Source organism: Biomphalaria glabrata, chromosome 7 (genome assembly GCF_947242115.1).
Source record: "Biomphalaria glabrata chromosome 7, xgBioGlab47.1, whole genome shotgun sequence".
Classification (NCBI taxonomy): Eukaryota; Metazoa; Mollusca; class Gastropoda; family Planorbidae; genus Biomphalaria; species Biomphalaria glabrata.
This window is the reverse complement of record NC_074717.1, coordinates 17,445,668-17,470,695: the sequence shown is the minus strand read 5'-3', so window position 1 is coordinate 17,470,695 and position 25,028 is coordinate 17,445,668. Positions and strand designations below refer to the sequence as shown.

At 37.2% G+C, this 25,028-nt stretch overlaps 1 protein-coding gene across 5 annotated transcripts in view; it reads left to right on the top strand.

Annotated features, from left to right (window-relative positions):
- LOC106051972 (uncharacterized) overlaps positions 1-25,028 on the top strand; it is a 97,123-nt gene that overhangs the window by 1,129 nt on the left and 70,966 nt on the right. Inside the window, exons 2-3 of one of the 5 annotated variants that reach the window (XM_056035404.1) lie at positions 1,831-2,073; positions 5,152-5,633. The gene's annotated coding sequence lies outside the window, so the exon portion shown is untranslated. Of the gene's footprint in view, positions 1-1,830; positions 2,074-5,151; positions 5,702-9,875; positions 10,094-18,512; positions 18,972-25,028 lie in introns of those variants that run through there. The other 4 variants (XM_056035407.1, XM_056035405.1, XM_056035408.1 and 1 more) reach the window with 4 other exon arrangements.

Below are 25,028 nucleotides of genomic sequence, written 5' to 3'. Positions count from 1 at the left end.
TTTACTTAAAAAAAAAATTTCACTGACACTTTATTGATCAAAATGGACTTCACTAACAGATGCCCATATCTGACAAACCAATGTTTCTATCTGACATGCCAATGTTTCTGACAAACCAATGTTTCTCTCTGACAAACCAATGTTTCTATATGACAAGCCAATGTTTCTATCTGACAACACAATGTTTCTATCTGACAAACCAATTTTTTTTCTATCTGGAGGATTTCTTAGGATTGACTGCTTCAAGACATTTGTCTTGTGCTGATTGTTCAACCATAATCTTTGCAGGAGAGAAATGAAAGTGACTAGAGCTCTTTCTGTGATTGTCAAACTCATAGTGGATGAGCATCGAAAAGAGAATATTCTAAAGCTTTGGATCAAAGAAACATCCTTTTACTTTATAGAGCTTTAGATCAAAGACACATCCTTTTACTTTATAGAGCTTTGGATCAAAGACAGGTCCTTATTCTTTATAGAGCTTTGGATCAAAGACACATCCTTGTTCTTTACAGAGCTTTGGATCAAAGACACATCCTTTTACTTTATAGATCTTTGGATCAAAGACAGGTCCTTATTCTTTATAGAGCTTTGGATCAAAGACACATCCTTTTACTTTATAGAGCTTTGGATCAAAGACAAGGTCCTTATTCTTTAGAGCTTTGAATCAAAGACACATCCTTGTTCTTTACAGAGCTTTAGATCAAAAACACATCCTTTTACTTTATAGAGCTTTGGATCAAAGACACATCCTTTTACTTTATAGAGCTTTAGATCAAAGACACATCCTTTTACTTTATAGAGCTTTAGATCAAAGACACATCCTTTTACTTTATAGAGCTTTAGGTCAAAGACACATCCTTTTACTTTATAGAGCTTTGGATCAAAGACAGGTCCTTATTCTTTAAAGAGCTTTGGATCAAAGACACATCCTTGTTCTTTACAGAGCTTTGGATCAAAGACACATCCTTTTACTTTATAGAGCTTTGGATCAAAGACAGGTCCTTATTCTTTAAAGAGCTTTGGATCAAAGACACATCCTTGTTCTTTTTAAGGCTTTAAATCAAAGACACATCCTTTTACTTTTATAGAGCTTTGGATCAAAGACACATCCTTTTCTTTTATAGAGCTTTGGATCAAAAATACATCCTGTCCTTTTACCATTTAGAGCTTTGGATCAAAGACAGGTCCTTATTCTTTAAAGAGCTTTTGATCAAAGACAGGTCCTTATTTCTTTATAGAGCTTTAGATCAAAGACACATCCTTTTACTTTATAGAGCTTTGGATCAAAGACACATCTTTGTTTTGTGTTTTGCGTACGTTTTATACGTTTTACTTGAAACTTACTGAGCACAAAGCGTTGAACTCTTCATGTTTTATCATTTAGCTTTGCTGACTTTTTCATGTCTTTAGTCAATGCACAAAGACATTCTTTAATCTCTGAGGTTTTCTTCTAGATGTTAGAGATTGTATTTATCTGAGAAGAGTAGGCTATCAGTACTAAGTTTGTACAGCCGCGGTTGCACGACTTGAGAGAAGATTCTGCTCACAATGCTTACAGGAACAGTTAGTTCATTGATTCAACTTATTGAGTCCTTCACTTATTTTGGAAGGTCTGGAAATGGGATATCATCGCTGCCAGGACCTGCAGCGGTCTTGTCTATGGATTTATTAAGTTCTTCTAGACTGAATTCCTTACAGCGTCAAAATCAGATTCTGAGACAGATTGTTAGTTGTGTGTAGCATAGAATAGTTTTCAGACCATGTATCCACCTGTTTTCATTTGTCTGTAGATGACTTGAGAAGTTCTGAATTGTTTTTTGTTGGTTTCAGGTGTTTTGTAAAGCACCGTACGTGTCCTCTGATGATTGAGCTTGACAGGACCCATCCCGGCCTAGTGTCTGTGCTGTCATTGCACGCAGCCCAGCCTCTTTCAGTAGTACAGTACATGCAGATTGCATGGGCTTCATAGGCGTCTCATTTTGCTGTGATGATAGGTGATTGAAAAGCTGGAGAGTTATTCAAAAATCCTCTTCTATGTACAGAGCTTCATTTTTCTATTCTATATATTTGAAGGTACATATTGTTTGTAATCTTGTGGACTGTGGTATAGGTATTATGTAAATGTTTGACGTAGACGTCTTATGTACACTTTTGTGGTAGAGGCTTTATGTAAACTTATGTGTCAGGCGTTTTATGTACATTTTTGTGGCCTAAGTTTTAAGTCAACTTTTGTGGCAGACGTCCATCACTAAGTCAACATGCTTTTCTATTTCCGGATTTAATGACTAGGCTGCAAGAGCTCCAGAGAGTTGAAACTGTGCTAGACTGCAGGTTTCTGACATCAATAACACTGTAGGGACACAGTAGTCTCAACTAGAGATCTGCTACAATGCCTTCCCATCCACTACTTGGCATCGACTCGTCGCCATATTTACACACACAAACTTGCCGATTCCTAATTGCCCTATTATCAGTCCTGCTATTATCAGCTAGAAACATGGAACGCTAAAGTATTGAATTGTTCTTCCAAACAAGATGGCTTGGGCAAGACGTGCCTACATCATCGATTGGCAGACGCAGTAGTCTTCTGTTATTGTGTAATAATGTAGCGTTCTTCCCAGCGTGAACACTACAATTAGATCTAGGCTTGAACTGAATTTGTTTACATATGAAATACTGCAGAAATCAAACGTTACTAGAAAAGAAACATCGGGCCTAGATAGAACGAGCCCGTATATAAACATTTTTTACTGTTGATTTCTAACCCAGTGCAAGACCTAATGCTGTTACTACTTAAATTTTATCAACTACCACAATGCAAAAAGATCTGGGTTCCAAGATTCCAAGAGACATGATCTGGGCACCAGTTTCACATGAGGTAAGATCTGGGAGATATTTTCATGAGGGTTTATCTAGGCACCAGACTCCCATGAGGCTTGATTTAGGCACCAGATTCCCATGAGGCTTGATCTAGACACCAGATTCCCATGAGGCTTGATCTAGACACCAGATTCACATGAGGCTTGATCTAGACACCAGATTCCCTTGAGGCTTGATCTAGACACCAGATTCCCTTGAAGCTTGATCTAGACATCATATTTCCATTTGTAAGATCTGGGGGACAGATTCCCACGAGGCATGATCTAGGCATCAGATTCACAAGAGGCGTGATCTAGGCATCAGATTCACAAGAGGCGTGAGCTAGGCATCAGATTCATAAGAGGCGTGATCTAGGCATCAGATTCACAAGAGGCGTGATCTAGGCATCAGATTCTCAAAAGGCGTGATCTAGGCATCAGATTCACAAGAGGCGTGATCTAGGCATCAGATTCACAAGAGGCGTGATCTAGGCATCAGATTCACAAGAGGCCTAATCTAGGCATCAGATTCCCACGAGGCATGATCTAGGCATCAGATTCACAAAAGGCGTGATCTAGGCATCAGATTCCCACGAGGCATGATCTAGGCTTCAGTTTCACAAGAGGCGTGATCTAGGCATCAGATTCACAAGAGGCGTGATCTAGGCATCAGATTCCCACGAGGCGTGATTTAGGCATTAGATTCACAAGAGGCGTGATATCTGGGATGTATGAGGCTCTGTAGGAGTAGTACCTCTGTCAAATGGGCAGTCGGGCTCCTTGAGCAGCTCATTGACCTTGGTCTCCACTAAGATACCAGCTCTCACTTGTGGTTCCAAGCAGTTGTCTGCATGTTTTGACTGACGAAGTCTTGTTACGGCTCTATGGCGTGTTAGACACCTTATTTATAGTTTAGTTATTTAGCGACGCACCACAGAAGATGCATATTGAACGGGACTAGTGACGTTTGGGATATCTTGGGTTAGAGACCGGAAAATCAGTTAGCGATATAATCCTCTAGGGTAATGACGTGTTTAGTGACAGAGACTTTTACTGTGGCCTTTTATTAGAATAAACATAGGATAATTGTTCTTCAGTGTTGACTACATCTCTTCACTTGTTAAAAACCGATGTGTCTCGTTTTGTCTGAATTGTTGATCAACTACACTGAATACACCCGAACAATAAAACCCAAACGCTTGCAGAGTAATTGGTTGAAATTCAACAGTCATCTATAGTTGACCTCAAGACAGCCAGAACAAGCAACATCACAGGCGCTTAAGTCGCCGAATTGGACTACCAGGGCCAGCAGGCGTCACCTACCAAACGCCGTGGAACGTTTTGGATCACTGTGGGACATGTAGAGCACACTGGTCATCCACTACACCCCAAACCAGCTCCACTAGTTGTCTGGAATCTGTTCCGCCACTGGATTTATCTGGCAAGGGGCCAGAGAGTGAGGCTGATGCTACGCAAATCTCCCTCACTTTAAAAAAATTTCATCGCGCAACCCACAGCTATCTGGGCGCCAGAATCCGATGATCTGGCGACATATTCCCAGGTGACATTATAGCTCAACCTCGGCAATCCAGTGCCAATGGCACTGTAGCAGCTGGACAAGCTCCAAAACAAGAGAGCTTGAACTATTTGATCTTTTTGGTCTTTGAAGGGTGGACAAGAGTGTCATGTAAACATAACGGCTTGGATGTCTGTGCAATGTCTGACTTAAATAGATATAACACAGTACTTCATTAGATACACAACAGTAACAAAATTTCAATAGCTGGCTCTGGTAAGTTTGCACTTCATGTATCTGATTACCTTCTCAATGGAGGGACTCACCTAGAAAAGGAAATCAAATAGTTTTGAATGCAATTCTAAGAAGCAGCAGCGGCGTATCGATTGCTTTCCAATAGAAAACTATAGTAGCCTTAGAATTCAACGTATTCAATGATTAGTATTTATGCAACTGTAAAGAGTCCATTCTAAGCTTGATACCTTCATACTCTTGTTTCTCACTGTTTGGGAACATGCAGTACAAAGGGGGGGGGGGGAGACAAAAGTGTTGAGAAACTAAATGCTTCTACTTACAAGTCATAACATATTACTAATCAGTTAGGACAACACATTTTAGTTTTATAATGTAAGGGGGAAAAAACGCCACACTTACAACTACATCTTACAATAATGTAGAAATTATTTCCTTTTTTCGATATCAAACAAAATAATTTATTACCTAAAAAAAATTAATTGTAATTGGTTATTTTTTTTTTATTGATTTATGTTTTGTTAGGTCCAACAAAATAACAAGTACATCTTTGACGTTCCAACTGTTGATATAAAGACTTCTATGTCAAGATTTACTAAGTCCATGACAATTAAACATGACCAAATCTGTGACATGAACTCGATGACATGACCCAATCTGTGACTTGAACTCTGAGACAAAATGTGACATTTCAATGACAGACCTCGAGTAGAACATTGAATCATGACAGAAGAATCGAGTTTACTTGGCCTGAACGTGATGGCGTGGTAGCAGGCAGCCAGTTGTGTGTACCTGCGTTCATTCCACACCAATGTCTCCCGCACGCGTGGAGTGAATTGATATCAATCTAGTTCTCGCATGGTGAAACCCTTGCTCTGGAACAGACCACGTATTCTAGCGGCTATGATCGTGCTGGCGTGTTGGATGCCTGAGAAAATAGGTCATGGATTTATTTATTTCACTGTCACGGATATATCAATAGAATAGGAAATTATGTTCATGTCTAGGTGAGTGCTTGGTGTGTTGCCCTTTTGTGTACAGGATTTATGTTCTTACGTTCGTTTTAGTCCCAATGGTATGTTTACACAATTTCTTTTAGAGTAAATACTAGAACAACAGTAGGCCAGTACTAGACTCATTGTTCTTGGGCCTGTTTAGAAAGATGATCAACTCAGTTTAATGCTATAAGAAAGAGTTGAAGGGATGGACATATGAAGTTACACTAGAATTAGTAACAAAACTTCAATGTTCTTTAGGCCAGGAAACAAAATTGTCCATTATCTAGCATGTACTTTAGATAGAACATTTCTCGTATCTAATATCTTATCTTATATCTTATCTTTTATCTTATATTTCATTTTTTCCATTCCTTATAGAATAGCAGTGAGAGAAAAAAAATGGTATACAATAAAAAACTATCTTGTCCTAATGTTGACTCTATTGCGTCTCTAGGCGCTACCTTCCTCATTTGCCCTAGAATTATTTAATGGCATTGCTTAAATAGACGTGTGTCTTAATAGACACTAGATGGACTGGAACAGATCCAATCGGTGAGCTCATCTCGTCCTACCCTACTATACTTTTTGTAACATTCTTTTCTTACACTGAGTGTCTAGCTGTAACAACAGTAATACGACACAATGTCTATTAGATGAAGTACATAACAAATATATTTACATTGCAACTCTGTCAAGGCGCATTCGGCTTTCATAAAGCGAACATTTCGTCAGAACTCTGTGCGATGGTAGATTTTTCTATCTGGTATAGGTATGGTTCAACATGTCTCTTTAAGTCTGCTATGAAGATTTACACACACATATGATAGATAGATAGATAGATAGATAGATAGATAGATAGAATATATTAGATTAGATAGATTAGATTAGATAGATTAGATTAGATAAGATAGATTAGATAAGATAGATTAGATTAGATAGATAGATAGATAGATAGATAGATAGATAGATAGATAGATAGATAGATAGATAGATAGATTAGATAGATAGATAGATAGATAGATAGATAGATAGATAGATAGATAGATAGATTAGATAGATTAGATAGATAGATTAGATAGATAGATAGATAGATAGATAGATTAGATAGATAGATTAGATAGATTAGATAGATTAGATAGATAGATAGATAGATAGATAGATAGATAGATAGATAGATAGATAGATAGATAGATAGATAGATTAGATAAGATAGATAGATTAGATAAGATAGATTAGATTAGATAGATTAGATAGATAGATAGATAGATAGATAGATAGATAGATAGATAGATAGATAGATAGATAGATAGATAGATAGATAGATAGATAGATAGATAGATCAGATAGATTAGATTAGATAGATTAGATTAGATAGATAAATAGATAGATAGATAGATAGATAGATAGATTAGATAGATAGATAGATAGATAGCAGGGGCGGACTGGGTATCAGACTCGGCCCGGAGATTACCATACAAAACTGACATACAAATATCAGGAGTGTAGCCATGGCATTTTTCGGGGGGGGGGGGATTTTTTTTTCCTCCTCCCCTCCGCACAAATATATTTATATGAGTGTGTGTGTACGTGTGTGTACGTAATTAATCTTCGTTACATATTGACCTTTCATTATTTCGGCCATTTGTTTTATACATGTATGTGGTCTGAACACTATAAACAGTACAATAGCAGCATTAATGAGTTTGAAATGAATAAATTATTTAATGTTTTAGAAACTGTTTGGTATTACTTACAGATTACAGACACTTCAAGAAATGAGTTAATTACCTCCCACGCATTTCATGAGTCAATCTAGCCCTGCATGTTGATCTGTAAATTAAACTCTGCTAAGTCGTTGGTTTTCCTGTCTGACTCAGGCAACCCACTATTTTCTGGTATTGAAAGCCAACAAAAGGCATATTCTGAGGTATCTACAGTGCATTATCTTGCTATTAAAAAGTTTTATTTCAAAAACCCAATGTGCTATTCTTACTGACTTAGACCCTCTCGCACCATTCGGCGCATTTACCGACAAGCTGTTTCCGCAACTCTTATTTTGCATAATTCATTTTGTCGGAGAACATGTCCCGCAAAACCTCATGCGACGCTCTGTCACAATCTTACTAAGGATTCGACTCCCAGTTCGGCATATGATTTCTTTGATTTAGACCCGATCTCTATTACTGACTCCTAAAATCTGTCTTAGCCATCTTTGTTGAGCCACATTTAGTGTTTTTCAATTTTGGCAGAAGACTATTCACACTTTATTAATGGAGCCCAAACCACTGGTAGAAATGTGTAACCTTTCTTGATTACGCTCTTGGAATTACATGCCTGTATTTCGCTTTAGATTTTATATCGACAAGGACAGTTTTTTCGTCAAATCATCTGTTGAGGGGTTTTAAACTAAAAAATCTCTGTTTTTTTTTTTGTTTTTTTTTTAATTCAAAACCCCATTTAACTACGATCATAGAAGTTGGTGACTGTAGTTTGCTTTAAAATAATATTGAAGAGAGAGGTTTTCAACTCTAAACGCTCTGTAGGGGAATTTTAAACTCAAAACCATCTGGAGGGGTTTTAAACTTTAAAGAAAAAGCCATCTGGAGAAGGGGATTTAAACTCAAAACCCCTTTGGCTACGCTCATAGATTTTATAGTGTGTAATTTGCTTTTTTTTTTAATATTGAAGAGGCACATTTAGCTTCAAACCCCAACTGGAGGGGGGGGGGTTAAACTCAAAACCCTTTGGCTACTCTCATAGAATTTTGAATGTGTAATTTGCTTTTTTATACTGAAGAGGGGGTTTATCGTAAATTTTGGAGGGGTTTTTAAAATCAAAATCTTCCTTAACTGTGCTGTTGGAATTTGGGGATTGTTGTTTGCATTTTTTTTGTTTTGTTTTATAGAAGAGGGGGATTTAACTGCAAAAACCTCTGGTAGGGGGTTTAAAACTCAAAACCCCCTGTAGGGGGTTTTAAACTCAAAGCCCCTGGTAGGGGGTTTTAAATTCAAAACCCCCTGGTAGAGAGATTTGTATCTCAAAACCTCCTGATATGGTTTTTTAAAATCTTAAAACCCCCTAAAACCCCCAGGTAGGGAGTTTTAAACTCAAAACCCCCTCGGCTGTGCTGTGGTAAGTGATGATTTATTATAAAAATCTCACCTAAAATAAACAAAATGAAAGCAAAAATCAGTCACTTAATTCCGTTCCCCCCCCCCCGCGGGGGGGATTTCATTTCGGGGGGGGGGGTTGAACCCCAAGAACCCCCCCCCCTGGCTACGCCCATGAGATCATAATTATAAACATTTCCGTCATTAATAACTTCAAACTAAGCATAAGTTTGTCATTAATTACACTACAGAAAAAGTGATTTTGATTTTGATGTAGGTTAGGTTTTTTAAAAATATACAGCAAACATTTTGTTGTTGTAAGCCTTACGTTAGTATTTTTAGATCTATAATGTTATTACAAATACACAAAAAGAAAGCTTATTTTTTGTTTACAAATCGCAGAAAGTAGACCTCTATACTCATATTGAGCTGTCAATAAGTTGGGTGCTTAGCAATTTCGCGGCTGTGTTTTTAAGTTAATTTCTATTAAGTATTGTTAAAGAGCTAATTGTCACCCTTATTTTTTTTTGTTCTGTTACATCAGTGGTTAACCCTCTCTCTCTCCCCTCTTTTTCGGTAACATTGTCAATGTAACCATCAAAAGACGGGAGAGGGAAGGAGCAAAAACAAATGGGAGTACCATCAAACGTCCATGCTGACAAGCAGAACGATTAGGCCAAACACAACCTCGAAGACATCAAAGTCCATGCCGCTCGTACACACATAGCAAAGAGTACGGTCAAAAGTTTTGCAAATGATAATAAGTACAATTTATTTAGTGTAATTTTGTTGATTTTCTTGTTGAATTTCAAACAAAATTAGTTGTCAAAAAAAAAAAACCCACAAGAAAACGTGTTTAGGCAACTGTGTCTTGATGCTGTCACTTTTTTTTACCGTCAGCATTGAATTTTTTTGTCTTTGGTCGCGACCCATTTGGTGCCGGCCTACCGGGCATTTGCCCATTCGCCCTTATAGCCAGTCCGCTCCTGATGGATGGATGGATGGATTTACGGTCGCGCCCCCACCACTTTGCCAACTTGGTAAGATGGCGGAATGCTATAAGCTCCGCCAGTGGGGCGCCTGCATTCGAACGTTAGGAATTCATCCTTTTGCTGTCTTACAATGCACTATTTCTTCTGTTCAGGACAAGGGGCGGTGGACTGAACTTTGAGAAACATTCGAGTCTGTAGGACATGTACGTTTGTAATGGGCGTGGGTGTGTCCTAAGATGATCATTGTGTCCTGGGCCTTTGGTTTTCACGTAACACGCCAACAGAACTGTTGCTAATTCACTGGGAAGTAATTGGAACCGTTCAGACGAATAAAACGTTGGAAAGAAGGCGAGACTCGAGAAATCAGGTTTTCAGTTGATTTTGTTGAAGACATTTATCACACACACGTCCTACTTTGAGGATTAAATGTGTTTTTCAATATCGTTTTTACTTGATTAATCCTAAAATATGAATTTATAGCTAGGCTACATTCACAACCAATTTTAGAAACACTGGGCTACAGCGGAATATCTTACCAAGCGTACAGTCATTGACCAATAGTTCACATCCACTCATGGGATCTATATTTGTGTTAGCCAGATACCTGGATATACAACATACATATTTGGTGTCTATACAGTTTTGTTTATACCTTAATGTAGATACTTAGCATCTCGATGTTCTTTATTTCTGTGTCATTGTGTTACTGTATTTATTGCACATTGACACACTCACATAGTGTTCTAGAAAATTGTGTTTTTGATTTCCTGTGAGTCTTGAACGTCACATGTTACCAGGTAGAGAGTAAGTCCATATTGCTCAGCTCTGAGACTCAACACATACACCTTAACGAACTCTGCGTGTGGCAATGCAGATTGAAGAAACCAACATCTGTAATCAGGAAATGTGTTTTTAGATGTACTAGTGTCAACAAGTGCCTGGCCCGCTATCCAGCTAGAGCTAATTCACGTTGAAGTTAGTTGCACCTATCAAACCACATTGAAACACTATTTTACAAATCCTTAAAAGACATTCTAGAAAAAGACATTTAAAAACCCAACAAGAAAATATGTTAGCAAAATATTGCTGAACTTAAGACCCCAAGCTAAACACTCATCACAAACAGTTGATCCATCCATCCATCCATCCATCCATCTATCTATCTATCTATCCATCCATCCATCCATCCATCTATCTACTATTTATCTATCTATCTATCTATCTATCTATCTATCTATCTATCTATCTATCTATCTATCTAATAAAATTAAATTAAAAGTGAAATGTATTTTATAGTACTTGTGATATATGCAAGCTTCTAATTAGTAAATTAGTTCCTCATGAATATATCATGTAGGGCCGTGGAGTTTAGACTAGGTTGAAAAAGAGTAGACCTTCAGTGTTTCTAGGCTACTGTCTGAGGATTGTAGAGTTGAGGAAACATAAGGCTTCAGCTCGGTCCACGTTCAGTTAGGATGTAGAGCAGCGTGTCTCAAACTGTATGCAGTCGTACTAAGTCTAGCTGCGTGCCTCAAACTGTATGCAGTCGTACTGAGTCTACCTGCGTGTCTCAAACTGTATGCAGTCGTACTAAGTCTAGCTGCGTGTCTCAAACTGTATGCAGTCGTACTGAGTATAGCTGCGTGTCTCAAACTGTATGCAGTCGTACTGAGTCTACCTGCGTGTCTCAAACTGTATGCAGTCGTACTGAGTATAGCTGCGTGCCTCAAACTGTATGCAGTCGTACTGAGTCTACCTGCGTGTCTCAAACTGTATGGAGTCGTACTGAGTCTACCTGCGTGTCTCAAACTGTATGCAGTCGTACTGAGTCTACCTGCGTGTCTCAAACTGTATGCAGTCGTACTAAGTATAGCTGCGTGCCTCAAACTGTATGCAGTCGTACTGAGTATAGCCGCGTGTCCCAAACTGTATGGAGTCGTACTGAGTCATGCAACGACGGTCTAGGGGCGGCTCAAAAAACATTAAGTTTATTTCATAATCTTCACTTTGGATTATTACATATGTGTTCTCAAGACTTTTGAAATACTAAAATAATACTACTGTAATACTACAAAATAGGTTTCTAATACATCGAAATAGGTTCGTAATACAAAAATAACATTTCGACTCTTAGTCTCTAGACCTGTTTGTTTTTTTAATCAAAAGAAATCTTTCTCCAGTTCAACAAAATTACACATAACGCTAATCAATAGACACAGCAATTCATTTGTTGCACACACACAAAATTATTATTTTTCTGTGAAAAACTTATGAACTCTAGAAATAAGACCCAACAATTTCATCACGACTAATCGATTCTGTAAATCTTTTTTAGAAATGTAATATTTTGAAGAAAATAAGGATAAACCTTTCTTAGATTTTGATGTTTAAGTAATAACCAATTTATTGTTCAAGTGTGTAAGTAGATTCGTTGCATTAATTCAACCCAATTGGAGTTTGAGTTTTGATTTGTTTGACACATCTGCACACTTTAGGCCATGTCGTGCCCGAAGCATTGCTCTATTGCCACGAATGAAAACTATTTCTCTATTGCCATGACTGAAAGCTATTCCTCTATTGTCATGACTGAAAGCTGTTCCTCTATTGCCATGACTGAAAGCTATTCCTCTATTGCCATGACTGAAAGCTATTCCTCTATTGCCATGACTGAAAGCTATTCCTCTATTGCCATGACTGAAAGCTATTCCTCTATTGCCATGACTGAAAGCTATTCCTCTATTGCCATGACTGAAAGCTGTTCCTCTATTGCCATGACTGAAAGCTATTCCTCTATTGCCATGACTGAAAGCTATTCCTCTATTGCCATGACTGAAAGCTATTCCTCTATTGCCATGACTGAAAGCTATTCCTCTATTGCCATGACTGAAAGCTATTCCTCTATTGCCATGACTGAAAGCTGTTCCTCTATTGCCATGACTGAAAGCTATTCCTCTATTGCCATGACTGAAAGCTATTCCTCTATTGCCATGACTGAAAGCTATTCCTCTATTGCCATGACTGAAAGCTATTCCTCTATTGCCATGACTGAAAGCTATTCCTCTATTGCCATGACTGAAAGCTATTCCTCTATTGCCATGACTGGAAGCTATTCCTCTATTGCCATGACTGGAAGCTATTCCTTTATTGCCATGACTGGAAGCTATTCCTCTATTGCCATGACTGAAAGCTATTCCTCTATTGCCATGACTGAAAGCTATTCCTCTATTCCCATGACTGGAAGCTATTCCTCTATTGCCATGACTGGAAGCTATTCCTTTATTGCCATGACTGGAAGCTATTCCTCTAATGCCATGACTGAAAGCTATTCCTCTATGTCGCTTGTTGTCATACGTTTTCCTTGTGTCTCAAAGCTTATTAGCCTGGGCGGCCGTCTTCATTCATTTCATTGGTTCATTTGTAGGGGAACTAATTGCATCTCAAAAGTGTTTAGAATTTCTGAGATTATTACAAACAAACAAAACCTTTTGTTGCTTAAAAGAGAATTTGTAAATTCTAAAAAACTGGAAAGTTTGATATTATACCAGCTCAGTCTTCTAGACGACGTCAAATGATCTCAATGCGGTGCTAAAAAGTTGTAGTTTTCACTTTCCAATATACGCTGTACACATTTTTAGTGTAGATAAGTTTGGTTCTGGAGATCAAATAAATTAGTTTAGTTCTAGAGATCTAGTAGATAAATACCGATTCGAGCCGGCAAAAGTAAAGCAGGCTCAAGTTGATACATACCAATTCGAGCATGCTAACAACTTTTGGCATTGAAAGACCGGAAGACATTTTGTAGAATCGCATTGAAAACAATATAGATCTGGGAGTGTGATCATAAGATGGGCCAACCAGTTCACATTGTTTACCTGCAGAGTGAGTTGTGCAGACCTAAGTATTGATCTAGCTGGATGGGTTTCTATCTTGTCTTGTTCTACACAGTAGCAACTTATGACACTCTGCCAGGCCTGGATAGAACATTTTCTTGATCTCTAAATCAAGTTATTTTTTTTACTCACTGACTCCACATCATCCCTTTCTCTTTTCACTCTCTCTCACTTTCTCTCTCCCCCCTCTCTCTCTCTCTATATATATATATACAGAGAGATAGAGAGAGAGAAAGAGAGAGACCTACAAATCTATCTCTCTGTCTCTATTATTCTTTTTTTAACTGTCTATTCAATATTTTATTTTTTTAATTGCCCCCGAAAGGGGAAAAGACGCTTTTAGTTCTGTGTCTGTCTGTTCGTTCGTCCGTCCCGTTTAGATCTCAGAAACTAGAAGAGAAAATGAAAATAGGACATCATGATATTTAGATCATTCAAAGTTCTAATGCAACGGCTACTTTTTTCTTTTCCGAAAGTGAACCACCTATTTTTTAAAACTATATATGCAAGCAGGTTTTAAAAAAATTACACCACTTTTCAATGAAAAACTTCAGGGGAGGTAACGTTTTTAAAAGGTCATGGACTTCTTCATTAATAACTCAAGCTTCATTCATAGATTCACGCATTGGTACAAAATATTTGCATCTACGGTCACAATGGTATGACATGATATAATGGATCATTATAAAATATATTGTCCATTTATTAACTAACTCTCTGAATATAATACTGATTCAAATGTTGTTTTTATAACAGAATTATTTTGATACGAACTTCGTTTTAGTTATAAGTTTTAAAAAAAACAACTACTTTTATAGCGCGCAGTTTTGACATATCCTCATTATAGGGGCTTACACTTGACAGTCTAAATAAGACTAAAAAGAACCCAGATCTAGATGGTACCCCGTCAAAATAGCGCCGACTAAATATCGCAGAAAAAAATATATTTGAGTCATTTTGAAAGAAATACTTTAGATATCGTAAAATATGAATAGAGCCAATTTTTGTTTTGTTCTAATGTTATCATAATTTTTCAGTCATTTTGCAGGAAACACTTTAGATATCTTAAAACATAAATAAGCAAAAATCATAATAAGGTAAAATGAATAATTTCAAAATATAGCATTTATTGACATTATAAAAGTGTACTTCGAAAACACGCAAAGATACTTGTCAAATTTACACACACAAACACACAAACAAACTTTCACAAAGTTAAATTGTAGGAAATGTCACGTAGAAATTCCATGACTGGCTTGTTTCCGTACATTAGCAATATAGCTTCAAGTCGTCTGTTAAGTTGGAGGTACTTTGTCCTGCTTGCAGCTTTACTTCGTTCTCCAGCATTGTACCTCAGAATCTTGTTCTCAGTGTTCTCCTGTTCGCTGAGGAAGTGAGAGATTAACTTGTACACATTGGAGTGATGACCGCCATAGACAGTTGAAATGCATGGTGCCATCCCTCCACTGAATTGTTTGTTCGTGGTAGATTGTCCTGCACACGATCTCTAACATTCCATAATGCTATCGGAATTCTTGGAGTCACTCTGCGGTTTCGTCTCTGGCGACCAATATAGTTGTCCCACCAATAGTCATACACCATCTGGCCGAGCTTCATTTAATTCTTCAAAGGCAGTATTTACATCGGCAGGTGGAACAAATGAAAGGGTTAACAGCATCTTGACAAACATGCGTACATTTTTATCTTCCCGGTATGTAGCTTCGAGATTTTCATCTTGTACTTTACGATGGAGACTTTGTCCATGATGGAATAGACAACCGACATGCCTTCTCAAAATCTAACATCACACTCTGTGGAACAAGAGTTGGTCTTAGCTTCAGCAGCTTCCTGTTTAGATGGCAGTAGTACATATATAAGTGATACAGCACATTGATCAATCAGTAAAGAGCTGCACAAATAACTCAGGTGGAACTTTAAATGTACCATCAATGAACCAGTGTGGATGTGTTTCAAGTAGCTGTAGGTTGATGTCTGTTCCAAATATAAACATGCGACGATCGTCACTTTCTCCCGAGTCCCATTGTAGAAAATTGTCATTGCGATTTGTAAGTACTAATTTCCCCTAAAGATTGAGGTGTCGGTAATGAAACCTGTTCGCGTGTTCGTTTACGTTCAATTGTTCTCTGTGAAGCAGTAAATGTTGGTATCATAGTTATTGCTTGATCAGACAGGTGACTGTGTGAATCAGTAAATGTTGGTATCATAGTTATTGCTTGATCAGACAGGTTACTGCTGCACTGCAGGACGGTGTGTCTTGGTCTCTCAACAGTGGCCACAGATCGTTCCACGAATCAAGCATTTTGGCTTTTTCCACCTCTATCTTCTCAGCACTTGAACTAGGATTGTGTTGGGATAATTCTGCTATGGTATCATCATGTTGATTCAGGCCTACAATCCAAACGGACTCTCCTAAATTTGATATCTATTTGATGGACAAAGACGGGCAGGAAATAGCAAAATCAGTGATTGAATTGGTCAGTCACTGCCTGAGGTTAAACAAACATTTGGCGAGATAAGAAATGTTATCGCCATCTTAACTTATCCTGACACACCTCAAAGTTTGCCAATGTTTGATCAAAGAAAGATGCCGCAGTTTCTAATTATAGTATAACACACTTTCGTATTTTCCAATCCAATTTTGTCGGGTCACCACATATCAAAATTCTATTTTTAGCAAGTTATGCATTTTAATGAACGGTGAAAACGGGGAATGATATACAATTTAAAGTACTCTCGTTCTATGCAAATATGGCATACTTACAGATCTATTAATATTGAAAAAGATAAGAGACATCAACGAAAATGATGCCCAGGACATTACCTGACTAATAATCCGGTACTTTTATACTCATGACTTTCTCTGTTCTGTCTTTCATACAGTTTCTCCCTTTCATTTTATTTGCAAATTCTATTTCTTCATTAAAATATCCTTCTAGAATACTTTATCGGATAAATATCCCTTCAGAATACTTTATTGGATAAATATCCCTTTAGAATACTATATCGGATAAATATCCCTTAAGAATACTTTATTGGATAAATATCCCGAATACTTTATTGGATAAATGTCCCTTTAGAATACTTTATCGGATAAATATCCATTCAGAATACTTTATTGGATAAATATCCCTTTAGAATACTATATCGGATAAATATCCCTTAAGAATACTTTATTGGATAAATATCCCGAATACTTTATTGGATAAATATCCCTTTAGAATACTTTATTGGATAAATATTCCTTAAGAATACTTTATTGGATAAAAATCCCTTAAGAATACTTTATCGGATAAATATCCCTTTAGAATACTTCATCAGATAAATCTCCATTTAAAATACTTTATCGGATAAATATCCCTTTAGAATACTTTATCTGATAAATATCCCTTAAGAATACTTTATCGGATAAATTTCCCTTAAGAATACTTTATCGGATAAATTTCCCTTTAGAATACTTTATTGGATAAATATCCCTTAAGAATACTTTATCGGATAAATATCCCTTAAGAATACTTTATCGGATAAATATTCCTTTAGAAAACTTCATCAGATAAATATCCCTTTAGAATACTTTATCAGATAAATATCCATTTAGAATACTTTATCGGATAAATATCTCTTATGAATACTTTATCGGATAAATTTCCCTTAAGAATACTTTATCAGATAAATTTCCCTTAAGAATACTTTATCGGATAAATTTCCCTTGAGAATACTTTATTTCATAAATTTCCATTGAGAATACTTTATTTGATACATTTCCATTGAGAATACTTTATCGGATAAATTTCCCTTTAGAATACTTTATTGGATAAATATACCTTTAGAATACTTTATTGGATAAATATTCCTTGAGATTACTTTATTGGATAAATATCCTATTAGGCCTACTATCACGGCAAGACATTTATTTGGAGATGTTCAAACTGAAAATTATTCACCGTGCTCTTTGCTTATAGTTTTGATTCTACATTAAACAAGCAAAATAATATTTTTTATTTAAATTTATTAAATTAAATAATTGTGCAAAATTTCAACTTGACCCGATAATGGGAAGTGGAAAATTTTTAACTTGATTTCAGAGTGAGTGTAGGAGAAATAGAATGTACACAATGTGTACCAGACAGAGTGACTTGATATAAGCTTTGTACCAGACAGAGTGACTTGATATAAGCTTTGTACCAGACAGAGTGACTTGATATAAGCTTTGTACCAGACAGAGTGACTTGATATAAGCTTTGTACCAGACAGAGTGACTTGATATAAGCTTTGTACAAGACAGAGTGACTTGATATAAGCTTTGTACCAGACAGTGAAGATTATTAGAGGATTTTCAAAGGTTTAGATTTTCATTACTTCTGTATTATATACTTTTGAAATTTATGGATTAGCCTCCATCTTCTGTCAATTCACCAATGTCCAAAGACACCCACCCACATAATATATGTATTTCAAACAACACAATATCACTCATACAACAGGCAAAGCTGACATGTATTTCAAACAACCTATTCATCTCACATCACATATATAACACCACACATCAAACATAAATAGATCACGTTACACGTCACATCATCGCTGATGGCAAGAGACTGTACCATTCAATTATTAATATCTTCTATCAATGAGAAATAAATTTAAAATTTTGAATGACCAGAAAACTAATGAAATGACTGTGGATTATAGATAGCATAAAGAACAGCTTGCAGAGACTCAAACAATCAAACGATTGACCAAGTGCAAGAATATAAATATCTAGTGACAATCATAAACAACTAGCCGACATGAGCACTGTCAAAATCTTTACACCAAGATACATCAAAGACTTTTCTATTTTAGTTGACACAGGCCCCTCCAATAGTCTGATTCCTTTGGTTAGTGCCTGCTATGTTGGTAATACTTCAATGGCACAAAGATATCGAATAGACATTTAAAAACAAACATGTGACTTGAACACAGCTCTTGAACTAGTTTTTGGAAGATTCCTTTCCAAAACATAAAATTCTTAAAGATCATTTGCATCCATTATACCACAGTTGGAGCTGGAATTGCACAGTCCACAGACTTGTGAAGCTTAAAACAATCTGGCAAGACAGAGGTCCAGCCCTCGACACTCAAATCAGACTGATGCGCTTCTTGGTCTTAGTCACATTCTTGTATGCTAATCTTGGACGCTAATTGTAGAATCAGAGAGAAGGACCCTAGCAATGCAATTGAGATGCCTTATCAGGATCCTAGGTATCACCTACAAAAAATTGCATCTCATTTGAGAGGATTTGAAACAAGATGACAATGGCTATTGAGTCACACGACGATCTGCTATCACCACAGGTATGTCACACATAGCGCTTTCAAAATACCAAATCACTTATATCACATCATACATATCGTAATTTTTTACACCGCACTTACGACATCACATATAACATTACACATTATCACAGTACACATATCGAATCACACATATCACATCACATATCACATGACACCTATATAGATCACACTGGACAAAGTTCCAGACCTGACATGAAGTCGCTAAAGTAGAACGTTAGTTTTGTCCCCTTACTGTAGTTTGTAAGTCCTAGGTGTTTATTGGCAAGATCCAGAACTTGGGGACACATTGGGAACTTTGACCTCTAAGCAAGGAACTTGTCCTCAGAGGGTCACGTGATAAATATGTTTAAGAACAAAAGGAGTTATTTGTTTCCTCACTCAGTATGTTCAATGCCTAGCAACCTACCGACATTCAGATTACTCATACACATTGTTTTCTTAATAGAAATAGCTTAATAGATTAAGTGTTCTCAAAGCTCAAAATCATTCTTTAGGCTTGGATAAACTTTTATTCTCTTTATCAGTCACAGAGTCTTTGGTGAAATTTCATTAATTTTATCAATCACATAGTCTTTGGTAAACTTTGAACATTGTTATCATTGTCTTTGGTAAACTTTGAACATTGTTATCATTGTCTTTTGGTAAACATTTATCGCATTGGATTACATTTGCCTTGGGAAACTTTCACTTTAAATTTGTATGACCCTTATAGAAATCCATATTGTTTGACCTTAGATCTCTCTGAGACTTGCCATGAATGCTTCTTAGATCTCTCTGAGACTTGCCATGAATGCTTCTTAGATCTCTCTGAGACTTGCCATGAATGCTTCTTAGATCTCTCTGAGGCTTGCCATGAATGCTTCTTAGATCTCTCTGTGGCTTACCATGAATGCTTCTTAGATCTCTCTGAGGCTTGCCAAGAATGCTTCTTAGATCTCTCTGAGGCTTGCCATGAATACTTCTTAGATCTCTCTGAGGCTTGCCAAGAATGCTTCTTAGATCTCTCTGAGGCTTGCCATGAATACTTCTTAGATCTCTCTGAGACTTGCCATGAATGCTTCTTAGATCTCTCTGAGACTTGCCATGAATGCTTCTTAGATCTTTTCGGACGTTGTAGTAAGTGTTAGAACACCTCCCTTCCCGCCACACTAAGCAGCATCTATTGTTCTGTATTTACACTTAAGTGAAAAGGAGGAATTTCTAATTTTTCTGTGAATTTCCCACAATGAGAGCTTGTTGGTCAGCTTTATCAAGGTTTCTTATTATTATTATTATTATAGCTTTTATATAGCGCTACTTTCATGCTTATAGCATGCTCAGAGCGCTTTGGGGGGGGGGGGAGGGGGTATCTAGGAGTTGGTTTTCCGTGCTGCCTTTAGGCGCTCAGTAAACACAACTCTGCCCGAGTTGGGTGTCGAACCTCGAGCCCCCTCCTAGGTAGCCAAGCCAAGCCAAGTTCGACCACGCTTCCCACCAACAGTTTTGATAGAAACAAAAGTCTCATGTGCCTTCAAGTACTTCGAGTGTTTTGCAGTAGATGAAACTTTCAGGCGAGCTTTAGAGTGAGGCGAAGACTTTGCTGACAGATCAATACAAGCATGGTCGTTGCTAGGGAAATAATTCTTCAATTATTCTTATCAGAACGCATGCATAGTCGTGCAAACTATTTTAGCTATTGACATTTCAAAGACATTGAATGTCTAGAAGGGACAACTTACGCAAGACCTTTTGCGTTCAATGAATTCAGGTCTATTTTTATCCTGTCAGCAAACCTTCACATTTTCTCGCTTTTTTCAAGTCATGTGTTTAAATTTCATTGCATCGATAGCAACAACTTTAGGAGAATGTCAAAGAATTGTCTCACTTGGAAGGTATATATCAAGGAAGGTTTCTCGGTCGCCGGAAGAAGTGCCAAGTTTTGAAAACAGACAAATTGACAGGCTGATATGGATACATTGGCAACTAATCAAACCGCTTTTATTATCACATGAAGTACAACAAAGAAGGAACAAGCTCTTTGCAAAGTGATACTTTACACTATTTAATGCTAAGTACTTATTATGAACATATCTTAAGCTACTGACTGACGTTAAATGAATATTAATAGTTGTTTTAGTGCATTTTAAAATTGTTTAAACTAATATTGTATTTCTTATAAGGCTATTGGCATGTTTTAGCCATCCAAGATCTAACAAGAGAGTTAACCCTATCTTAACTGAAGGCTAATCTTTCAACACTTAAAATTATGGAAAACTTCATTGGTCACAACCCTACCTACGTCTATGTAAGGTGGACATTTAGCGGTCGAAACCCTATCTGGGTCAATGTAACGTGGACATTTAGTGGTCACAACTCTATCTGGGTCAATGTAACGTGATCATTTAGTGGTCACAACCTTATCTGGATCAGTGTAACGTGGATATTTAGTGGTCACAACCTTATCTGGATCAGTGTAACGTGGACATTTAGTGGTCACAACCTTATCTGGATCAGTGTAACGTGGACATTTAGTGGTCACAACCTTATCTGGGTATATGTGACATGGATAATCAAGGAAATGTGATTTTAAAAAAAACTTCTGAATATATTTGAACTGACTATTATGTAACCTAAAAGCTAAACTACTTTTGTCCTGACTTACTTGAACCTTATGATATTTCAAATGGCACTATTTACACTTCTATTTAGAACTTCAGAATTCCAAAGTGTTGCACTCTAGCACTTACCTATACATTAACGATTGGCATTAAAATCTTATAAAGAAAAACCGATTGCTATTGACAACAACAACAAATCTATTCAACCAAATGTCACACTATTGCCTGATTGCTGGTGAATTTTGTTTACTCCCAGTTCTCTGTAAATAACTTCGTATCTTGTAGCGACGTCTTGGTTTACACGTGACAGGAACACCACTCAAACCTCAGCATCCTCGATCCTCCTCAATACCGACAGCTTAAAAGCTTTTAAAATTGCCAGAAAGCCTGTGGATTATCATCAGAAAATAAAACTAAATTAAACGCTCTTGGAAAAACTTTCTAGCGTTAATTCCAATACGCTAATCGAGAAAAGATAGAAAATAAAAACTAAAACAACAAACAAACAAACAAACCGAGATGAAAAATAGTCCTCGGCTTTTGATGTATGAAACTAGTGTATAAATTTATTTTTTCACTAGATTCACATCCAACAAGTGCAAAACAAAACTACAACTTCACTAAGCTTTAAATATGTTGTTTTGGGATAAGTTCAACTTTCAAATTACGGTTGAAGAACTCTCAGCGTGAGAGTACAAGATACTTTAGTTCAACTAGGAAAATTTCTTATGAAACAATTGAGACACATACTTTCAAACTCTATTGAGACACATACTTTCAAACTCTATTGAGACACATACTTTCAAACTCTATTGAGGCACATACTTTCAAACTCTATTGAGGCACATACTTTCAAACTCTATTGAGGCACATACTTTCAAACTCTATTGAGGCACATACTTTCAAACTCTATTGAGACACATACTTTCAAACTCTATTGAGACACATACTTTCAAACTCTATTGAGACACATACTTTCAAACCTGACATAAATATGGAAACTACAATGAACATGTCTAATTTTTTGATAATTATAATTTCAAACGTATCTCAGAACTTTTGAAGTCCAAACATGGGCGTAGCCAGGATTTTTGTTTTCGGGGGATGGGGGTTGGGGGGATTTTTTTCTACCCCCCTCCAGGAAAAAAACTCGTGTGTGTGTGTGTATATAATTAATCCTTATTACATTCTGACCCTTCATTCTTTCGGAAGACGTTTATTGTTCCCTAGAATAGGTTCTTCCTGGAGTTTGTGGAAAAATTGTAGACACCTGCCAGCAAGGGGGTCTGAGGCAGCTCTGTGAGCCGCCCCAAGCGCAGCGCGGGGCGAGGCCCCGCCGCCAAACACTATTTCCGGTATTAAAAGCTAAGAAAATGCATATTCTGAGGTATCTACTGTGCATTATCCTGCTATTAAAATGTTTTATTTTAAAAACCTAAACTGCTATTCTTACTGAGTTAGACTCTCCCGCGTTCGGCGAATTGGGCGGCAAGCTGCTTCCACAAAAATCTGTCACTGGCAATATCTGGAGATCATCCCACCTGCTCTGAGGACCTCCATGAAAGTGTAGCACGAAGTTGTACTAGGATGTCCCTGTTTGCGGTTTCCTCGTTATGGCCTCAATGTCATCGCAACTCTTATTATGCGTAACTCATTTCCTTTTTTTATATCGAAGTATTTTTTTTAGCTTTAAACCTCGCTGAAGGGGGATTTAAACTCAAAAACCCTTTGGCTACGCTCATAGAATTTTAGTGTGTCATTTGCTTTTTTATATTGAAGAGTTGGTATGTAGCTCTAAACCCGCTGAAGGGGGGTTTATAAACACAAAACCCCTCTTGGCTACGCTCATAGAATCTGGTGACTGATGTATGGATAGTCTTATAATGAAGAGGGGGTTTTATCGTAGGGGGGTTCGGAGGGGGGGTTAAAATCAACATCTTCCTTAGCTATGTTATTGGAATTAAGGGATTGTCGTTTGCATTATTTTTTTTTTTTGGTTTTGTTTTATAGAAGAGGGGGATTAGACTGCAAAACCCCCTGGTACGAGATTTTAAACTCAAAACCCCCTTTGCTGCGCTGGGGCAAGTGATGGTTTAGTATTAAAATCTCACCTAAAATAAATAGAATAAAGCAAAAATCAGTCAATAAATTCATTTCGGGTCCCCCCCTCTGGCTACGCCCATGAGTCCAAAAATAGAATTAGTTTCACTGACATTTTTTCGTACAAGTTAACGATTACAAAGAGTACAGTACCTTGATCACTTACATATTTGACAAAGTTACAAAATGTTACAAGACATCCTCTCATTAACTCAGAACTAGGTGGCACTTTAGAAATTCAAACAATGAAAAATACAAATTGTTTTATAATCACTTACAAGTCTATACCAAAATAGTAGCTGTTTTTTATTAGCTATCTATACGCTAGTCACTTGGTACAGGGTCAAGCTAGTGAGCTTGGTACAGGGTCAAGCTAGTGAGCTTGGTACAGGGTCAAGCTACGGAGCTTGGTACAGGGTCAAGCTAGTGAGCTTGGTACAGGGTCAAGCTAAGGAGCTTGGTACAGGGTCAAGCTAGTGAGCTTGGTACAGGGTCAAGCTAGTGAGCTTGGTACATGGTCAAGCTAGTGAGCTTGGTACAGGGTCAAGCTAGTGAGCTTGGTACAGGGTCAAGCTAGTGAGCTTGGTACAGGGTCAAGCTAGTGAGCTTGGTACAGGGTCAAGCTAGTGAGCTTGGTACAGGGTCAAGCTAGTGAGCTTGGTACAGGGTCAAGCTAAGGAGCTTGGTACAGGGTCAAGCTAGTGAGCTTGGTACAGGGTCAAGCTAAGGAGCTTGGTACAGGGTCAAGCTAAGGAGCTTGGTACAGGGTCAAGCTAGTGAGCTAGAGAGGCCAAAACATAAAGGCATAAGTAATTTCTATATATTCAAATGTATACTGATGGCTAAAAATAAAACAAAAATTAAAACATACTATTTTATATCAAACAAAACCTCCTTTATACAATTTATAGAGCAATTATTTTTCTCTTAATAACTAATGAATGCTACAAAAAAAAATGTTGACCCCCCCCCCCGCTACGCCCATGAAAGCTATCAAAGCAAATATTACTTATTAATTAATATCATAACAATTCAGATCACCCATAATATAATATATATAAATATAATATGCTGTCACGTGGGTTTCTGACCAGATTGAAATTAAGAGAATTCAAACTACAGACAAGAAATTGAAGAAGAAAGTGACAACACCGATTGATGATAAGAAACTGTCTTCTGTCTAATGACTGTCTGTCAGACAACACACGAGAGGAATCGTACAAATGTACATTGTTATCAAATCGTTAAGACAAGCTTTATACACGTATTGTTGGAACAATCAAATTAATCAAATTGATAGAAAAATGGACGGCTCTTTAATCTCAGATGACAAAAGAAATGTTTTTTTGAAGAAAAG